This window comes from Acomys russatus, chromosome 32, assembly GCF_903995435.1.
Source record: "Acomys russatus chromosome 32, mAcoRus1.1, whole genome shotgun sequence".
Taxonomy (NCBI): Eukaryota; Metazoa; Chordata; class Mammalia; order Rodentia; family Muridae; genus Acomys; species Acomys russatus.
Genome location: NC_067168.1, coordinates 7,265,504 through 7,284,204, shown reverse-complemented (window position 1 = coordinate 7,284,204; position 18,701 = coordinate 7,265,504).

Sequence of the window (18,701 nt, the reverse complement as noted above, 5' to 3'; positions counted from 1 at the left end):
TCCCACTCAAACTAAGGCACCAGCCAAGGACAATACCAGTGGTAAACTTTAAACCCCTCCCCAGATCTAGCCAATGGTCAGAACATTCTCCACAGTTGAGTGTAGAGTGGGATATGACTTTCTCACGTACTCTGGTGGCTCACATTTGACCATGTCCCCTGGAGGGGGAGACCCGGTGGCACTCAGAGGAAGGACAGCAGGTTACCGTGAAGAGACTTGATACCCTATGAGCATATACAGGGGGAGGTAATCCCCCTCTAGGGGAGGGGAATAAGGGGAATAATGGGAAAAGGGGAGGGAGGGAAGAATGGGAGGACACAAGGGATGGGATAACCGTGAGATGTAACAAGAATAAATTAATAATAAAAAATTTAAAAAAAAAAAAAAGATGAAGATTCCACTTCTATGAAGCAACTAAGAGCAGTTATGTTCACAGAGATAAAAAGTAAAATAAGGTTTCCAGGGGGGTGAAATGAAGTAGGGAGCTGCGGTTTCAGGTTTGCAAAGTTGAGAAAATTGGAAATGGAAAGCAAGCAGGTTACATGGGATAAATGTAAGTAAATGAAATTAACAGGACAATTGTATAAGTAAAAGTTCAGATGACAAATTTTATGCTCTGTTTGTCACATTTATAAAAATATTTTTTAATATAATTCAGTGCCTCCGATTGAAACGCTCTGAGTCAGAATTTAATTCTGATTCATCCCAATTGGGCTTCCCAGCTGAAGAAGAGGTTGCCTTCCTTAGTGTAAAGCAACAGCAGAGTTGTTGATGTTAACCAGAACATAGCACTCCGTGCTGAGCACTCTGGATTCCCATGAAACAGATACAGTGAACTGCTAGATTTGAAACCCTTGTGACAGAGATGAAAAGACTTCATTCTGTGTGGCCTGAGATCTCAGAGAACACCGTGTTGGGTCCTAAATGTGACTGTATGTTTAATGGGTTTTTTGGGGGAACTGTAAAATAATATATGAATAAGTTATCTATCATGCTTATTCATTGTAAACTCTGCATCTATTTCTAAACAAAAAATAAATTAAATGCTCTGTTCCTTAAATCAAAACATGTATCCTACCACAAACAAAATTTGAAGAGTTTCATCTGGCCTAAAATTCTCAGATAGTAACATGACAGTTACTGCATATGACAAATGAAAAGAAAAACATTGATTTTGCAGGATGGAATACACTGTCAAGTCTGGTATTTATGCTCTTACAGAGCAGTAAGAATATCGTGATATGCCTGAGAAAATATGAGCCAACAGTTTTCCAAGGATACAAAAATAGGTAGATAAATACATGAAAAATATTCAAGCCTATTCCTAACCGGAAGGTGCTATTTATTCCTGAAAGTAAGATGTGTGCTATTTAATAAGTAAGATGTGTGAGCATATTGAGAATGCAAGATTAGAAACACTGTCACATGTGTGTCCCCTAACAGCGGGAGCAGGAGCTGACTCTGACTCTGTTGCCTGCCTTTGGATCCCTTTCCCCTGGCTGGGCTCCCTTGTCAGCCTTCAGTGGAACAGGATGTACTTAGTCCTGCTGCAATTTGCCAGGCTAGGGTTGATTGATACCCTTTCAGGGCCTCCTCTTCTTTGAGAAGGAGAGGGGAGAATGGGGGGGGGGGGCATGAGGGTGAAACTGGGAGGAAAGGAGGGAGGGGCTGGGATCAGGCTACAGATTGATTATGGGGGGGGGGGGGAGAAAAGAAACACTGTCACTAGTCTAGTGACATTTGTCCTTGCCTTCCCCAAAATGAGAATAAACATCTTGACCAAGAAAAGTCCTGCTAGAAGAGCTGTCATCTGTGCCTTGTCGGTGTGAAGACAGGAGACAGAAATCTAGGTCCTTTCCTGTTCCCAGAGTCCCTTAAGGTGCATGATCTAAAAAGGTGGATAAAAAGAACACCACAGTGTAGGAAAAAAGAAGAACAGCTTGCAAAGTTTCAGACCAGAAAACAACTTAATTTTCCTTCAGAATTGAGCTAAAGCTTGGCCTTGGGAGGGAGCAGTTGCTGGGCCTATGAGGAGTATGGTCAAGAAGGAGCAGCCTGAGGCTCTCGGTGAACACCATGCGTCTGAGCAGGCTGGAGAGCGGCCTGGGGCTGTGCTCCAAGACCTCACAGAGGGAAGGCCTTGCTTTTTCTTGCCCACTTTGGACTTTGGAGATAGTCTCCACAAGTACAAATTGCTTTTCCCTCGTTTGCTGAAAATCCCCTTTGTTGAATTGCTGAGGTTCCTCGGTGAAGAGACTTCCAAACACTGGACAGTAAGTGTGGCAGTTTAGGAAAATGAAAGACACAGCTGCCCGTGAGGTGTCTCCCCTAACAGTTGGTGGGTAGGATCGGGGACACTCAAGATGACTCTATCCTAATGGCCCAGCCTCTATCTCTGAGCAGGGAGGCTATCTTTACAAACTCCCTGTGACTGATAAGAAGTCTCTTAATTTTGAATCTTTTTTAGCATTAGGCCCAACACCTAGGTCATAAGCAATGCTCAAATTTTCCTTGAACCATTGGTGGCAACTATCAAGTGACTTTTTTCCCTTTAAACAAATAAAAACAGAATTTTATTTCTTCATACATTTCTCTTCTAACCAGGAGTTCAGAAAAAAAAAAGTAAGAAAAACTTAACTAAAATCTTTTAATGAAGTTACAAATGGCTGAAGAGACAAAAGCAAGAAAACTTCGTAAGACAAAAAAGTATCCCGTCCTCATTTTCTCTGGGGTGAGTTATAGAGTTTTAGCCAGAACACCTGACTTCACTTGTGAGCGGTAAGGCTGTGGCTCATTAAGGAAACCACTGGGAATTTACGCCATGTGGCCTCTGGCCAGGCCCCACAAGCTAAGTGCTGATGGTGGGAGAGACTGGGCAGAGGAACAAGGAAAGGGATCCAGTGACACTGAAGTCTTCAGGGGACTAATCCTAACCTGATGGCTAGAATAGCCTCCCAAACCCTCATATACACCCCCCAAACCAGCCCATAATCAATTTGTATACTATATGTTCCTTTCTGGGGGGGAGTTTATGCAGCTCATTTGGCACCCCCCCCCATGAGTAAATGAAAGATGGCAAAGATTTTCTGTATGGCTCAAATCTTTACCACAACATGAAGTCCACTCCTAACCCTTCCTACTTTAAATGGTTGCCCAAGGTTACACCACTCAGTAGGGTTCACCTCACTGCAACTAAGCACAGCCTAGAATGGAAATGGACTACTCACCTGGGCTGTGAGAGGCTCGCCAAAGGTGACCCTACGCAACAATGGGAGAAGCCAGCCAAGATACGCACTTCAGGCTTGAGTCTCTCATTTGTGGTTAAGATATTTGCGGGTGGGTTGATCCAAATGATTAGGGGGCCCCTCCTCCCACACCACCCTACCCCTCCACCATCCGCTGGCACAGGCAGTGCCAAGTGCCGGGTGGGAAGCTTAATGAATCTCAAGCTCCCAGATCTCAGGAAACTGTCTGTGGGAGCTATGTTGTGCCTTAAGGCACCCTGACAGAAGCTATGGTAGAAAAGGCAGGCTAAGGAAAAGATTCAATTATCAGCAGAATAGATATCCAGTCCTCCCCCCTTCCCCCCCCCCCCCCCAGCTATCCTGTTTCTTCACCCAGGTTTGCAAAGCTATGACTGAGAACTCTCTCAAGGTGCTAGAGTTATCTCCTCAGTGCCAGGGTTACTGGAAGTCTTGGGTCAAACATGTGGACTCTGGAATCCCCTCCACACTAGGGCCAAGTCCCCACCCCATATGTCCATTAAAGAGACAAGTAATAGTGACAAGCAGAGAAAAGAGATTGACTCAATGTGACCTCACTGAGACAAGGAAGAAGAGAGGGAGCTGGTATACTGCCCCTCCCCTACCAAGTCTGTAATTAATAGACTAACCTGACATTCAGATTTGAATAGAGGGGTCAGAAGTGTGCCTAGAAATCGTCCTGGTCACGTGCTAGTCCTGCCTGTCACTGACCCATCATTGTCTCAACTCTCATCTGTCCTACATGTTGGAACTGTAGGAAATCCTTCCTGGAAGGCAGCTCTTTCCTCTGGCTCACACCAAGCCCTGAGCCTTTCGCTTCCCCCACAGCATTGCACTCCTAGGGAAATGACAATTCTTTAGTGGCCACTGTTTCAATAGTCTGATAGCCAGGGACGGCTGCAAAAGTCACCTTATTAGCATCTCTCCCCTGTTACACACGGACTAGATACATCTTCAGCTCTGGGCTGGCTGTACGGTTTATTCTGCGTTTCCAAGGAGAGACCTGTTATCACAACCAACCTCAGTTTGTCAACATGTCTAAAGTCACTCACTAGTGAATGAAAAAAAAAAAAAAAGAAATAAAAACAAAAAGGACATGACTGCTCCTGGGTATGGTGGGAGAGAAGGTTTATTACAAGTAAAAGGAGAGCATAAACAGAGGCAGGAACAGCTGGGAAAAGTGAGGAGAGGCAAGGTTAGGAGGGGAGGTAGGGGAGAGGGAAGAGCCAGACCAAGAGGCCAGAAGGGTAAAGGGTAGACAATAGGACCAAAAAGCACCAGCACAGCAAACTGGCTGGATTATATAAGGAAGGGTAGCTGGGGGAGGAGAGCCCAACACTGGCCTGGAAAAGTTTAGTGTAGGTATGCCATCCATACCCTGTAGCAGGTCAGGACTGAGGGATGCAGGGAGAGCCTGGTGTCAATGTCTGCTTTGACATGTTAAATAAGCAGCTCAGCCACTTGCCCTGGGTTTGACACCTAATAATAACACAAAATGTAAGGACTGGAAAGGGAATGCTGTTGTTGTTTTGTTGTGTTGAGTTAATGTGGTCAGCATGCATTTTCACAGTCTGTGTCTGATAGGATAGCACACCAGGACAAGATAAGGCAAGAGCAGCCTCAACAGAGAGCTTGGTCCCCAGGGCTAGCAGGTCTCCCAGTAGACTAATGATGTTCTTGTCCCTCAGCTGTCAGGGCCTTGCAGGGCACAGGATCCGATTTCCACCCCCAACTGACGATAAATATTACAATGAGTTTCACAAGGGCCACGTACATGGTGCATAGACACATGCAGACAAAACACCCACACACGTAAGAGTAAAAGTAAATAATCCGTAAAATATATTGAGACAAAAAGAAAAGCTGTTATTCTAAGTGGAGCAGATTATTCACCCATGACCTCACATAATCACCTCTCTTTTTTCACACTGACATGAGCCAGGTTGTTGTTGATTCAGAATCTTATATTAAATGGCTCCATCTTCTTTAGAAATACAGCTCTCTTGTTTGTCAATTCCCAAAGAGGCAGTAACTCCGCAGACTAAATCTTAAACAACTCTACTTCCTGTGCCCCCATCAAGTTGCCATTCTACCACTTACTGCGTCAGCACTCTTCTGTTGTTCCCAGAATGCTCGGTTTCTAGGCAACTGCATTCTCCACATTCATTTGCAAAGCTCTACCTTCATGATACCAGGACCAGAATGTGTGTGTTGACAGTGTGGATAAGTTACTCTTTAAGGAGCAAAGGCCTTTCTGCATTTTTCTGATATCTGGAATTATTATAAGGAACTTTAGTATTATAATAAACTTTACTTGGAATGAAAGTGTTCCGTATGACTAGAATTTTTTTTAATCACTCCTTCATTATAAACTTCTTGTAAAGTCTGGTACAGGTCTTCTACTCATTCCAGAATGAGTGAAAAATAAACAAAAGAGGGAGAATTGGATAGATCTCACCTAAATATCACTAGAAAGTATGTGTGTATGTGTGTATATTGTATATGAATATATGTATGAATATATGTGTGGCGTGTATGTGTGTTGTGTATGTGTGTTGTGTATGTGTGTTGTGTATGTGTGTTGTGTATGTGTGTTGTGTATGTGTGTTGTGTATGTGTGTTGTGTATGTGTGTTGTGTATGTGTGTCGTGTATGTGTGTTGTGTATGTGTGTTGTGTATGTGTGGTGAAAGATAAAGAGTAAGAAAAGGGAGAGAATGGGGAACAAGGAACAGACTAGAAAAACAAATGACAAAAGAAAATATTTTCATGAAGCAGGACAGTCCTCATCAAAACCTAATGATTTCTTTCACGTAAACAGAAAAATCTATCCCAAAAGTCATGTAGCTGCTTGGGGAATCCTTAATAGCCAAAATAAATGTGAACAGAAAAGTACATTTGAAATTCTCACACTTCCTGTATTTTTGGAGTTTCTACAAAGAGGAAAATCTCATGGGACTTCAACCCTACACAAAGAACTCCTGGTAACTGAGGAAAGATGGTGGGGAGAGAGGTGTCTTCCCAGGAATGAGTACATCAGGCTGAGCACCAAATGCTCAGCCCTGAAAACATATATATAATAACATTATTTGGAATAAACAGATCATGTTTAGATATATAATATATATTTAATATACATATACATGCAATAACAATTAGTGGAAAAAGCATGAATTTGTAGGAGAGCAGAACAAGGTATATGGTTTAAAGGTAGGAAAAGGAAGAGAGAAGTGTTGTAATTAAATTATAGTCTCAAAATTTTAAAAGTATAGTAATTTTTAAAGTATAGTGCTACCATTAAGACAGACACATAGACCCAGGTAATAAATTGGTAAGCCCAAAAATAAAATCACAAACATATGATCAAGTTTTTTTGTACGTTATTCAATACCATTCAATGGGAAAAGGGAGATGTTTCACAGACTTTGATAAAAGTAGTATGTACCTGCATAAGAATCAAAGTCAGTCCTTACTTTATGTCACGAAAGAAAATTTTAAATGGATCTAAGAGTTAAAAGTTTAGAGTAAAAATGAGGAAACCTTTATGATACGCAGTTTTGTAATAATTTATTGAATATGACACAAAAGGTATAAGCAACAAAATATGATATACACCTAATGTGTTGAATTTATGCATTAAAGGCTACAATCAGGCTTGAAAAAATGGCTCAGTGGTTAAGAGAGGTTGCTGTGCAAGTATATACACTCACTACACATGTACAAACCAACAAAAAGCCTACAATCAACAATATAAAAACTACATTAAAACATATATTATGAATCTCATAAGATATTAATAATCCAGAACATAGCAATATCATTCTGATAACTCAGCACAGGGATAAAAATGCAGTGTTTATATAACTATTTCTCTGAAGACAATATACAAATGGTCAGGGACCATAGGCTTACTGACTGAACACCACTTCTCAGGAAATACAATCAAGCCAGGCATGGTGAAGCACACTGTTAATCCCAGCACTCAGGAGACAGAGGCAGGTGGATCTCTGAGTTTGAGGCAAGCCTGGTCTATAGAGCTAGATTCCAGAAACAGCCAGGACTGCACAGAGAAACCATGTCTCTTAAAACAAAGAAGCATCAACAAAAAGAATGCCAATCAAAAACACAGTGTAGACTGTAAACCCTGGTGGATGGCTATTGTGATAACGCTGAGAACAGAAAGTATCAGCAATGACATGAACCAATCTAAACCCTTAGGTTTGGCCGCTGCTGATGGGAATGAAAGATGCTGATGTTTCTATGACAAGAAGGTGTCATTGCAATGATAAGGACAGGGGCAGGAGATGAGGCATGGCCAGCAAATGGCATCCAACAAGTGGCTCAGCCACTATACCGATGACCACTGCATGTGCATTGCACTTCTGCACACGTTTAAAACACCTTATCACTGGCCACCAACCACTTTCTCCAAGGTTCTCACACCCTCCCAGTTCACTGGTCAGTGCACACATGCCACAAATACAAGAATCTGTATTTCACCAAAATCCCCACCTCTCTCTCCGGAAACTCCTAACAAAACATTTGAGTCTTCAGCTGGTGCCCCGTCCTTCCTAATGACCTTCTCTGCATTCTTGCAGAATTTTTTTTTTAATATTATACTTTATCTTTGCCATTAAATTTAAATATATTAGATAAAAACTTGCTCTTACTATATTATGTAATTACTTATCGTATATAAAAAGGTGACATCAGAAAGCAATTTTTAGAGAATCTTGGGGTTTGACAATAACTCATAAGGGCTGATGCGCCAACCAAGGACCATGCGTGGAGAGGACCTAGGCTCTCTGCTCAGATGCAGTGGAAAGGCAGCTCAGTCTCCGTGTGGGTCCCATAATATGGGGAGCATGGGCTCTCTCTGCCATAAACTCTGTTGCCTGCTTGCTGATCACTGTGCCAGGCCACAGAGGAAAAAGATGCAGTCCTGATGAGACTTGATAGGCTGGAGTCAGATAGGAGAGGAGGAGGGCCCCCCTTTTCTGAGGACTAGGGGAGTGGCAGAAGGGGGAAGGGAGGAGGCAAGAGAGGGGGCTACAATTGGGATGTAAAATGAATAAATCTTTAAAATAAATTTAAAACAATAATAATAATAAAAACGTTAACTCATAAGGACAATTGAATGATTCCTATAACAAGGGTTAAAATTTTGTAGCCTAAAATTACATGTAGCATTATGTTTAGTCTTTACTAAAAATACCAGTCGCTGTGATATATAAATGTCTTTACCATCATGTAAGTGTAGTACTTCAACGTGACAAAAATGTGTATTATTAAACTAACTACAAAAAGGTTTCCACATAAAATAAGAAACTAAAGTAATGCAAGTCACACAGAGAAAGGAGTTTGAGCAAATCAAAGCCAGATGATAAAAGCTGAATACGAAAGAATGGCCCACAGACAGACAGTTCAAGAATCAGCAAAGCAAGAGGACACAGAAATCAATTCTGTGCCATGCCCAGGCTGACAGTAAGACTGCCTGGTTGAAAAGATGTTTGCTCTCAATTGCAAGCCAGAAAACTAGGATACTGGTACAACGCTAATTAAGAGTGTGGACCCTGGTGCTGGGTTCAAATCTCACTTCTTCCTCTTAAGAAGTTCTATAATACTGGGAAACAAGACACTAGCTTTGAACTCATCCTTAGAATGGGAAGAATAATCTCCCTCAATCTGTCACTGAAAAGGGCAAGAGATAATAAATATAAGTTAGTTAGTCAACAGCTAAATAATAATCCAGAAGACATGAGCTTTATCATTTGAAAATGATGTTGAGTTGGAAACAGGCAGACAGCATCCCAGGTCACACTGTCGCTGAAGCGGCACTGGGGTGACCCTCTACCATCCAACGCCAGTGTTCAGTTTTCCTTCCCCACACCAGACAGACCCTTTGCAGGCACACAGGCACACTAGAAGCTGAGGGGCTGTGGCTAAACTGCAAGATTAACACGTAGTCACTGAGCTCATGGAAGGCAGAGGAAGCCGAGCAAGATGCCGTCAGGATCCAGGCTGCTAAGAGTGAGCCAGAGCTTTCCACTTGCGATCACCTGGTAGATATTTAACCTCACCGCCCCCCCCCCCCCCCCCCCCCCCCGCCTCAGCACCTTTGTCTCTGATAAATCATTGTCTTAGGGTGTCTGCTGCTGGGAACAATATAACCACGATCATAAACAACTTGGGGAGGAAAGAGTTTACGTCACCTTCCATCAATAAAAGAAGTCAAGGCAGGAACCTGAAGCAGGAACGGATACAGAGGCCACGGAGGAGTGCTGCTTACTAGCTTAGTCAACCGGCTTTCTTACGCCATCTAAGACCACCTCCCTAGGAGTGGCACCACCCATAGTGAACTGAGCCTTTCCATATCAATCACTGATTAAGAAAATATACCAAGGCTAGAGAGATGGCTCAGAGGTTAAAGGCACTGACTGCCCTACCAAAGGTCTTGAGTTCAATTCCCAGCAACCACATGGTGGCTCACAACCATCTATTCTGAGATCTGGCACCCTCTTCTGGCCTGAAGGTGTACATGCATTCAGAGTGATATATATATATATATATATATATATATATATATAATCTTTTTTAAAAAAGAAAATATACCATAGGCTTGTCCACAGGCCAATCTGGTCACAGCATTTTCTCAATTGACATTTTCTCTTCCAAAACTAGCCAGTACATGCACTTTCCTTATAAGCGTTTATAGGTGGGTAATATATCATAAAATACGTGAAAAGCTTAGAACAATGCTGGACACAGTGCAAATAAGCAATCAATATAAAAGCCTCTAATTCCTGATTTGAAAGTGAAACATCCCACACAGGCTCATGTACTGAGGGTTTGGTCTTTGGATGGTAATGTTATTATGGAAAGTTCTAGAATTCTTAGGGGGAGGGGCCTGGGTAGAGGACCTAATCATTGGAAACATTTCTTCTGGAGATATTTCTTGCCCTGGCCCCTTTCTGTTTCTCCATGGGAACTCACCAAAGCAGTTCCTTCCATCATTCACTGCCTCGCCATAGACATGGAGACGTTGAACCAAGCTCTAAGACCATGAGCCAAAATATAAACCCCTCCTCTCCTAATTTCTCACGGATGCTTTGTTACAGAAATGCGCGCGCATGCGCACACACACACACAAACACACACACACACACACACACACACACACACACACACACACACACACCTGGCAGCACAGGCATATGCCCAGAGAAAGGCAAGCTGCCTTGCTCATCTCCTGACATCTGCTTTCCTGAGGACTCACAACTTTTTGAAACAGGACTACAAAAGTGAATTTCCCTTTTGGGGGATACACCTTCTGTCTCCCACCAGGAAAATCCTATCACAAGCATTTGCTTGAAGGAAGTAGGGATGGCTGTGGAGACCCTTCCATACAGTGTCCAACCCAACAACGCCCTTTCCTCTCAGAGAGCTTAGGCAGCCCTCCAGAGTGAAAGGGGTTTTCCTACACATATAAACTAGTTCAAAATGAATTAATGCATGTGTCAGCCAGTGACCTATAATAAAGAAGGACCTTTGGGAAAACTGACAGCAACCAAACTGCCACCCACAAACACCTATTTTTCGAGTTTATTCTTTCTCTAGCAGTGGTTATGAAAGGAAAAGTGATGGGGCAGGAATAAGGCACAAGGCAAAAGTAAGTAGAAAAACGCGGCAATAAATATTTGTCAGGTGATGAATCCAGACGCTTTGATTCCATTAGAGGATTAAAATTCCACAAATTCTGGGTCAAACTCTACTTGCCGTAACTTATTCCCTAATCAAAACAGGCTAAAAGAATGACAGCAGAATTTGGCAATCATATCTCTTTCCAGACTGTCCAAAGGTTAACTATCATCGGGATTTTAAACATCAGGATTTATCTTTATGAAATCAAAGGCACCCGCACAGACACACTCACTCTGGCGGCATTTTTCCTCTAAAAATAACAAATTAGTATGCATAAGTTACATGCCAAAGATAAGGATGCATCCTAAAAAGTGTGTGGTAGTCTGAGTAAGCAGGCTTTTAATAACCAGGATATCTGTTTGCACAGAAGTAAAAGAGTGGGGGGACTTCAGATTTCATTTTATCTTTAGTTCACAACAGGAATTTGGTTTTGGAATTTGAACTAGGGTTTTGCTTTCTTCCCTTACCCCTCCTCTGCCCTCTAGTGGCAGCATGTTTTCATGCAATCAGTAATTCTGTTGCCTTTTTTTTTTTTTTTTTTTTTTTTTTTGCATACTATAAACTTTTAAACTTAATAAATACATTTTGCTTTTGTAAGGTTCCATGTCATTGGTTTGCTTTAAGGTTGTGTATTAGCTTAAAGTAAGTTTACCAAAACAATGTCATTGGAAAACTCCCAGAGAGAAACTCTGAAGAAAATCGAATATATGTGACAACCATAAAGTGTGGGAGGAATAGAACATCATTTCTACAACTTAATTCTGAAATAGACATTATCATCTCCTCGCTAAGTCCTATGTCAATGACAATATCTATAGTTGGCTAAACGTGGTCATTAATAGAGATACCTAGCTGCTTCGCATGACACCTGCTGGCATCCCATAAAATATGCCTTAGAGAGTGTGATAGCGACATTGTTCTCAGATCCCAATGGCTGGCGGCTCCTTTCTTTGTGATCTCTTGCCCTCTGTCATGCCTGTCATAGTCTGTTGTCTCTTTTTGTAACCACCAGGTGTCTGGAGTCGGAATCATCTGTTTTCTTCTGGCTTTCTGAAACTTTGAGCTCAGCTTTAGGACCTCGGCTTGGCGTCTGGGGGAATCACTGGTTCCAGACTCTTTATCTATAAAGGGCAGGGGTCTTATTTTCTTCTGACTACTTCTGGCTGGTGGAGAGGGTATCATCCTAGGGTTTGGGGGCCTGGAATGATTCTTAATATTGTTTTTATTTTGTCTTGTGTGATAGACCAAGTGGTGATAGGAAACAATACTAAAAGAGTTTTTGTGAAAAGTTTAAGAATAAGGTAAAACATAAGTGTAAGGATAATAAAGAGGAAGGATGGGAGGAAGGGAAAAAGGGAGAGAGAGACACGGGAAGAGAGGGAGGGAGGGAGGGAGGGAGGGAGAGAGGGAGAGAGGGAGAGAGGGAGGGAGGGAGGAAAAGAGATGCTAGGATGGGAGGGAGCAAAGAGCCAATCAGAGGAGAGGACTCACTGTTGAATTCTCTGGTCTCTAAGTATTTGAGTCCCATCTTGAGCCAGTTTTGCTCTTCTGTGGAGTAGAAACAACTCTGTTCCTCAAGGGCAGGAATTCTGCTGTGGGCAGCAATCTGGACATCTAGGCTTCTTGTTTTGAAGCACCACAGCAGTCAAAAAGTGGAGTTGATCTTAAAGATGTCAAGATGTTCTGGAATTTCTTTAAGGCCAAGGGCTGATGAGATGAAAAAGCTAGTTGATGGAAAGATATGTCTAGCATGACACCCCTTACCATGAGGGTCCCCGGAGCCAGTAAGAAGAAAATGCTGTGGATGGTCCTGTCCTTTTACTGGGATAGAGATCAGCATAGGGGTGGGGTATCTATTAGGCGAGAGCATGGCCAGATACAAGTCCTCATCCCAAGTATTAGGGGAGACATGGCATGAGGTCAAAGCAGGTTACTAGATAACTCGCCTTATAGGTTGTGCCATAAAGGGGTATCCTAGGGATGCAGGGTGGAGGATTACAATTTGACTAGAAGAGATTGGTCAGTTGTTTTTCCTGAACTAGGAGTATATAATTTCTTTTAAGAAGAGCATCATTAGTGAGAAATAGTTATGTCTGTGGAGCATAGTTCATCCAAACGTCAAAGAAACGTACAAATCATTTTACTCCTGGCTACTCTTTTTGTTGGTTCTTTTAGACCCTGCAGGGGATCAGCACTAATCATTTAGCTGTGAAGGCCAGTTGAGGATCTGGTCCTCAGGGGTCTTTTGAGCTTGAGAGGAACCTCTGGCTCCCCTAGTCTTTCTTTTACCATCACTGTGAGGAGAAGTCCTTGGTTGGCTGCTGCTTTACTGGGAAGTGCAGGGGAAATAGTTTTTCTCTTTGTTGACCCTCCTCCTCTTTGTAGACTGGACATTGATTAGAGTTCACCAGGTGTATGTTCCATGTTTCCCCTGAACAAGACAGCAGATGATAACACTACAGTTACAGGACAATTGAGAGATATCCGAAAGTCCTCTGGGACTTAGATGGCATTAGAGGACAAGTAGGAAAATATTGTCCCTTTTAATCCCTCTGTTCCCAACAGTATAGACCTCTAAGTATGGTTATTGAAACCCTATAAGACCAATTATACAAGTTGGATATTTTTTTATTATTGTATGAAATTTTAAATCACAGATACTTCTAAAATTTTGATTAGACATACATGAGCCAGTCCTTGTAATTGTTGGACTTTGACCTTAGGAATTTTAACACCATATACATCATCTCTAAGTCTCATCCCTATAACCTACATAAGCTTTTTAGATTTTTTTTCCTCCCATTCTGGAAACATGCAGCCATCTCAATTTTTACCCACAAATCCTTTTTATTAAAACAATTTAAATGTTTACATTCTTTTAGCACTTTGTTTTAGTTGCTGATTTGTTGTCTTTGTTAATACCATGAGACACAATAACAAATAAATTTCCCATTTGTTGTGAAAACCAATTGTTCCCTGGTTGGGGCCACTGAGCAATGTTGATCCCTTCCTCAGAAGGTGCCCAAGAAGACAAACCAAAGTTTGACTTTCTCAAGGTTCACTTAGGAAAACAATGGCTTTATTGGGCTTACTTGCAAAGCATAGGTAAGGGATTCCTGACAAAAGTATGGATGACCCGAAAGCAGTCATACTGTAAATTCCTTACCTAGTATGTGCAAGGGCTTCCCACACAGCCATATGACATAGAACCTGCTCTCCTCTGTAATCCCCCAAGTCTGTGATCCTGGCTCTTTCTCAAGATTTCAAGGATTTGTGTTTTATGGATAAATTATGATTTCCTGTGGAGTATGTACTTGAGTACAATTAATAACATATTCCATCTAAAATTTGTTACTTGGATCAACAAATAAAGTGTCATTTCTTTTTTAAAATAATAATAATAATGTTAAACCAGGCGTGGAGTGGCACACACCTGTAATCCCAGCACTCTGGGAGGCCGAAGCAAGCAAAATTTTGTGAGTTTGAAGCCAGCCTGGTCTACTAAGTGAGTCCAGGACAGCAAAGGCTACACAGAGAAACCCAGTCTCCAAAAATCAAAATTAATAATAACGGTGATGTTACGTTTCAATGACTCTCTTCTCATATACAAAGTAGATTCTAAAAATAAAGGAATTGTTGAGTGAAATTTTGTAATGTTTCTTGTGTACAGATGAGACCTATTCACCATTATCAACTGTATCCTACTAAAATTCCAAAACATAATGGCTCAAAGGACCAAAGTCAAGCCACACTCGAGCAGAGCGATGTGTTAGGCAGGGTTCTCTGGAGGAACAGAACTGGTATAAGCTATACTTGTTATAAAGGAGGTTTTAATCCTGGCTTTCATAATAGGGCCTGGCTATGCTAGAGGTGCTGAGAACCAAATAGTGTTCTCAGTTCACAAATCTGCATCTCCCAAAATCCCAATCTGATATAGTGCTACCCTAATAGATTTCTGGAGAGTTGCTGATCTTTGGTCCACCTTGGAAGGCTGAAGAACCTGGCATCTGGTATCTGCAACAGTGGCCACAGCAGAACTGGGATAAACACACCCAGTCAGCAAGAAGTGAAGGCAGGCATGCAGCACTCTTTCCTAAGCCCGCTTTAGATCCGGGCCCTACGTTGGAAAGGGCTGCCCACTCTACAGAGGACTTCCTCATTAATCATTCCCGGAAATGCCTTCATAGACCCACCCAGAGGCATGTCCTTTTGTTAACTCCAGATCCTTGGAATTGACGATCAATAACTTACCATTACCCTATCAAAAACTAATGATTTAAAATTTGCCCATGGGACACGAACTGCCCATGTATTCAATAAACTGAGTAGACTAGTCTAAATCTCAACATCATGGGAGCATGAGATGGGAGAACGTAAACATAACATATATATAAATATCACTTCTAATACAAACAAGCACGTGCCCATGTATAAGTGCCATGAAGTAAGAGACTCAGAGTTCTTCTAGCATTCTTTTTTTTAATATATTTTATTAATTTATTCATATTACATCTCAATTGTTATCCCATCCCTTGTATCCTCCCATTCCTCCCTCCCTCTCATTTTCCCCTTAACTCCCCTCCCCTATGACTGTGACTGAGGGGGACCTCCTCCCCCTGTATATGCTCATAGGGTATCGAGTCTCTTCTTGGTAGCCTGCTATCCTTCCTCTGAGTGCCACCAGGCCTCCGCAGCCTTCTTTTTTTCTTATAACTGAGATGACCATGGCCAGATGCTTCATGGCATAAGACAGTGTGGCACTGACTTCGGACAAGGTATGTGAAACAGAACTCATTGGTTAGAAAAGATGTTAAGCTTATTCTCACCATCCCGTGCTTAACGAGATGCTGCACCCACCGCTTAGTTTCCTGAAGCTGTACAGAGATCTTCTGTTCAAAATGCTCACTTCAGGCTGCAGCTCACGCTGCTCCCAACACAACCGAGGTGTTTAATGCGAATGTGAGCATAATTTGCACAGATGACAGGAAAAGTTTACGTTCTTACAAGCACTATACTTTACTGGACTTGTAAAATAAAAGGCGAAGAGCAACGTGTTCTTCTGAGGAGAATGTACAATGTTCTGAGACTTATCTAAGAGTGAGGCCAGTTGCTCTGAATACCCTAAAGTTGTTATGGGAGAATGTTGCCTCAAGCAAATGCAATGGTACCTTGAGCCACTGTACCCTCTTAAAAGACTCAGAATAGTTATCATCCTTAAGTTGAAAGTCTTAAAGAAGAATTTGCAACTTAACTGTATATGAGCACCAGCAGTTCAACAAAGCAAATCAGGAAAAAAAGAAAAGAAAAAAGAAAAAAAAAAGGGAAGGTTGTTACAAAGAACCCCAGAGTATATGCCAGCAGAGGAGAAAAGTTGGTCTTTTTTAAAAACAGTAATAACAAAAACAATCTTAGTACCATTTTTTTAAATGTTATAGGACAGTCAGGAATGTCCTATATAAATACATTGAATTGTTTCAAAATAAAAATAACTGATGATACATTGGCCAGGAAAAAAATAACTATATTTACATCAGTAAAAGTACAGTGTAAGCATGATTTTAAAAATAAAAAAAAAAATAACTTAGGCACAACAGATTAGAATGCAGAGTTACACCTACAATTCTGAAAACTCCCATGTGCCGGCCGTTATATTGTCTGTGTGAGTAACAAACTCTGAGGGAAAGTTGTGTACTTGCGTCTATATGAGCACAACTCTCCGCATCTTAGATCTAAAATGTTAACCCTCAGATGCTGCCATCCGAGTGTTTTGGAAAGCAGTGTGCACGTGGAGTGCAATGGAGCATTGTGGTCAAGAGAGCATCTCACTCGCTGGGAACCTCTGACTGATCCTTCATCTCTTTATCAGAACCATAACAAATTGCGGGGAAGTGGTCAGCACAGAAGTGCCGTTCTGTTCTGGGTGCTGTTACCTATTGGCTACCATGGTGTTCAGTCTATAGAACCAGTGGACTGGCAAATGTGGAAGTGCGCTAGGCTGGCATCTTCAGTTTGCAAGGCAGTGGGACCTCGAATCAAACCACAGCACTAAACGAAATCAACAGCACTCATCAGCTGTCAAATTATCAGCCAAAGCAAATCTAAGGAAAAATACGTTTTTAATATCATTGCTCAGCACATGTGACAAAAACATCCCTCCTGTTCATCAGTAACATTACTGACCCACGCAGCCATCCAGTTCTTCTGCCTGGGGCCTTCCAGTCGCTTCTCGCTCACTGCTATGGCAGAACAAACTTTCTCAGAGCAATGCAAAGCAGGAGGAGGCCAAACCATTGATGTAGACTGTTGTGCCATGACGACGTGCCAGCTAAGCCTTGTTCCGCCTCTGCCCCTGCTCACTCTTAATAAATTGATAATAAAAGAGAGGAACAAGGTAAGTTAGAGCAGGGGTTCTCTAGCCTGAGTGCCCTGGTGCTCCCCAGCTGTAACCCTGCCACTGGTGTGTGGTGGGGTGCAGATCACACTTCCCACTGGGCTCAGTGGGGCCCGGGGCTCTGAGGGGCTCTGACAGTGTGTAGCGGTCCCTGTTCACCTTCCCGGCTGGATCACAACTGTATTGTGTGTACGTCCAGGTAGGGAGGGACTGTACCTGCCTGGTAGCCACTGCTAATTCCAGTGCAGTCTGATCAGCAGTCACCCCTGCCTGCTTCTGAGCAGAGGATTTATCCTCTCAGCCTCTTTCTTTTTCCTTCATTGTCTCTTTCTGTCATATGCAGAGTAGTCTTCTTCTTCCTCCTCCTCCTCCTCCTCCTCCTCTTCCTCCTCCTCTTACTCCTCCTCCTCCTCTTTCGTTTTCTTCTTCTTCTTTTGGTTTTTCATGACAGGGTTTCATTGGAACAGAGCCCTCTGGCTGTCCTGGCGTCACTCTGTAGACCAGGCTGTCCTTGAACTCACAGAGATCCCTTCAGCTTCTAACCCTTCATCAATAGATAACTTTAAATAGCTGAAAATGCTATAAAGCAAACTTTTCGTAGTCCATGTAACTATCTTTACATATCCCCTTGAACAAAATTAAACCACATAAATTGATTTCTTTAAAATCTTTATTTTTCTTTTTTACACCCCTAATCTATTTCAGTATGCTCAGAAGGAAAAGCTGAAAGGAAGAAAAGGAGTGAAGAGGTAAGGAAAGAATTTCTCTTTAAGCACTCACACACAGAAATTAATCTCATACTTGAATCTTAATGATTCAAGACTTCACTGGACACCTGGCAGCCCATTGGACATATGGCAGCCCATTGGACACATGGCAGCCCATTGGACACATGGCAGCCCAATGCCCAGACCCTATGACCGGAAGAGACTGAGAAGAAGCCAGGGCCAGCACTATATTCTTCAGAGCAGGAATTATGTCCAGACTCTCTGAGACCTTCAACCTCAGCTTCTTACCCAGACCCAGGGAAACAGGTCAGCTGTGACACAGGCACTATTTTTTATTTATTTATTTATTTATTTATTTATTTATTTATTTATTTTTGTACCCTGGGTTCATAGTGTCTCCTGACACTCTTCAGCCCAAATTGGCATGCAGGTGCATGTTACAGGACTTGCCAGCTCTCACTCCTGAATCAAAGCCAGGGTGGGACTGCACCCCAGCACCTCTAAAGGCAGTTTCCATTGTCTTGTCACCTGCTGAGCAGCACAACACAGAAAAATGCATGATTTCTCTCTATAAAAAAATATTGGGGAGCATAAAGTCTGGAGCGTGTCAGATCTCGAG